This window comes from Pteropus alecto, unplaced genomic scaffold (assembly GCF_000325575.1).
Source record: "Pteropus alecto unplaced genomic scaffold, ASM32557v1 scaffold97, whole genome shotgun sequence".
NCBI lineage: Eukaryota > Metazoa > Chordata > Mammalia > Chiroptera > Pteropodidae > Pteropus > Pteropus alecto.
In genome coordinates this window covers 686,954-690,591 of record NW_006439713.1, presented here as the reverse complement: position 1 = coordinate 690,591, position 3,638 = coordinate 686,954, and positions in this window count along the sequence as shown.

Sequence of the window (3,638 nt, the reverse complement as noted above, 5' to 3'; positions counted from 1 at the left end):
GCTGGCTCGTGGCCACTTCCCCAAAAAGCTCCAAATTCATAAGGGCGCCCTCGGGGAGGCAGAGGGGGATGGGACATCCACTCTATGTATCATCTAGCTATCCATCATCCAGCCGCCTATTTCAAAGGTATGAGTGTGACAAAATGCAAAGTTTAATTCTAAGTGGTGAGTTTGTTTTACTGGCATATATTCATCATGGTTCTCTGTATTTTTAATTTTTTACTTTAAATGTTTGACACCTCCTTCCTGCAGGTTCTATTGATCCTTCAGGTTAGATGTGCTCACTGTCTCTCTCTTAACTCCCTTAGTACCTTGAATCTTTATCACACACAAGCCGGGTTCTGTCTCATGTAATAGTCCTCTGGATGGTTGTCTGATTTCTGGATGCTCAGAGGCCTTCGTCACCACAGCACCTAAAAAAGTGTTTTGCACACAGTAGATGCTCAACCAAGCCAGTACGATCCAATCCATTTGGGCTTTTACATCCCTAGTGAGATGGAGATATGGCCGAGGTCGTCCTTTTTTAATCTGTCTTACTTCAGAGAATCTCTATTTTGTGTGTGGAAATGAACAAAGACAATCCAAGTGAGAATGCGCTAGGACTATTTACTCAGGGCTTGCTACAGCAGGGAAGTCAGCCACCATAACTTGCCATTTGGCAGAGACTCAAGCAGAGCCGTGGGAAAACTCGGTAGTGGGAAAAAGGAGCCTTTAGGTGAGCCCAGGTCCGAGGCCGTTGGCGTGGGGAAGCTGTGGGCGGGCCGAATAGAAGCAAGGTGTTCCAAGGGATTGGTTAGTGTGCAAATTCAGCTTTCTCTCCTTGGTCCTCAGCTGGAAGTGTGGACAAAAAATATAAAACTTCTCAGTTGTTAATTGAGCCTAGCTACTTCAAGTAGCCAGTTGTTACAGGGTTATTGTTTATTCCCGGATCAGCTGATAGGGATAACAGACTGACTTCCTACAGGTCTGGCTTCCAGCAGGCTGGCTTCCTGGGCTGGTTACTGGAGATAATTGGTTAGTTTCCTGGACCGGAGGCTGCAGGCTGTGGGTCAGAGTTCTATTTTTAAATACAGTCTGACCATCGTACATTTGTATAGCCAATTTCGAGTGTGTTTTTGCAACTTTTACAAATAACGATTTCATCCGAAATCTAAATAGTGTTTGGTTCTCTTAGTTGCTTTTGAGATTTAATACCTTTCACAAAAATCATCACCCGATCATTTTATTCTTTAAATCTAATATTTAAGTTTTCAAAATAATCGATGTAAATGGAGGGAAAACAGGTCTCAAAGTCATCATTGTTTGCCTAGAGCCAAATGCCCAAGTTCTAATTCTGGGCCACCATGGCTCATCAACCTTGGTCTCCTCAAGCAACTGATGGAAGCAGAGTTTGCCACCCTGAAATATACCTTTTTCAGATACTGATTATTTTAAGCTGGTTATTTTTGGCCTAGAGCCAAATGCCCAAGTTCTAATTCTGGGCCCCCATGGCTCATCAGCCTTGGTCTCCTCAAGCAACTGATGGGAAGCAGAGTTTGCCACCCTGAAATATACCTTTTCCAGATACTGATTATTTTAAGCTGGTTATTTTTAAGAAATAAAAGTGTCAGAAAGAGACTTTGACCCTCCCCCTTACCTGCCTAAAGGAATTCACATGGAAAACCCCACTTAAAGGAAAGGATCATCACGTTAGCATCACATTATGAATTCAGTGCAGCGGGCAGGGAGGCACCAAGCAAAGTCTGTTTCGTTAGAATCCCCTCTGTGTCCCATGGTTTTTGGGTGGCCCAGCAAGAATTTATCTACCAAATGTTTGCTCCTTCTCATCTACCTGTGAATTGCCTATTCTCAAGTTTCATATTCTTAAGGCACCCCTGCAGGTACATGTATAATAAACTTAGTTATTTTCTCCTGTGAATCTATCTCCCATTAATTGAATTATTATTACACCAACCAGAAGAACTCAGAAAGGTAGAGAGAAAATTATTTTTCCTCCCCCACACAGCTCACCTGCCCTCAGTTTCCAATTCTGTGAACTGGATAGAATGAGCCTTACCAATCCCAAAGAACTTCCATGGCAATCGAAGATGATATTTTATTAATGTATCGTTATTTATTACGATAGCTACATAATGCTAACAATGGAGAGATTATGAAGAAATCACATACGATTCGTAGCATGTTTCCATCATGCCCACCCCAAGATGCAGTGTTTTTGTTGCTGGGGGAAGAGGGAGGAGTGGCAGGTAAACATAGATTGACCCTGCCCTCAGTGTTATGGATAATGGGCGAACCATCCACAGACCTTCCAGAACACACACACGCTGCAAGCCTTTCCCTCAGAGACAGTTACATAATGGGAGGCGCAATCTTAACCAAATCTCCGGCCCAAACACACTGCTTACTGAAAAAAGAAACAATTTACAAGCAAATTAACATACGAGACACTACAGTGACATTGTTTATTAGTTGCAAAGATAAAAAGATTATAAAAACCAAAATTTACCAGTTTTTCTTGTGAGGAAAAGTGAGGAGTTTGGAATAATAGAACGGTATTTCCTTCTTTAAACTTGACAGTTGCCACATTTAGCACGACTGAGCATGACTTTTTGTAATAAAACATCAAAAATATTTTAAATGTTGGAAATCTGGAATGGGAATCAAGAATATGCAAATGTTATCTTTTTGCATATAAATGTCAGAAATTTAACTTCAAATTTGCTCTGACAATGGCAGTAACTACTGTATGGTAAGTTTTGACTGAGCTGGTGTGTTTTAAGAGTTTTATATGAATTATCTGAGTAAATCCTCAGGGTCATTTCCCCATCGTACAGCTAAGGAAAGGAGCCACAGACAGATGAAGTCATCGCTGGCGACCATGCAAACCGGTGGGATTCAAACCAAGTCTTCCGATTCAAGAGCCCTCACTGTGAATCACTACACTCTCCTGCCGCCCAGTTCTCTCCGAGTTAAAGGAGTAACTGGTTTTCCGGGGGTGACCTTAAACCATCTACCAAGCAGTGAAGCAGTGGCTCCATCCTTAGATTGAAAAACAAAAAACCAGAAAGTGGCTTGAGTGAACCCTGTTCTAGATTACATCATTAGCAGCTGGGTGCCTAGCCATAGCTCGAGTGAATCCCCAAATTGACAGTTTATGTCCCATGCAAATTAGTCAGCTCCCCACCTCGCAAACAGAATAATCTTTCAGTGAATCTGCGGTCATTTCACACTGCAGGTTTAGCAATCGCCCAAATAAGGCAAGACGGGGCAAACAACCAGGCCGCCTCCCGGCTTCTGGCAACAGCGATTGGACAAGATCCACACTCCTCCATCCGGGGAGGGGCTGCTCCCCAGCTCAGGTCAGGCACAGAGCTCCACCTGCGCTCTCTCCCTGAGACCTAGGGAGTCTCAGGCAGACTTCTTCAGGTCAAGGTGAGCCCTAACCCCTGGGCGACCTGGAAGTGCTTGGTGATCACAGAACCAGCGCTTTCAAACGCAGGAGGCCCTGAAGCTCGCCTCACTCATCTTCCTCCTTTCTTCGGGGGACTGAGAGGCGAAGAAGGGAGGACATCACCGGGAGGAGTGGAAGAAAGGAGGAAATCCTCTTCTGCTTCTCATAAACCTCACACGTCCCGTCA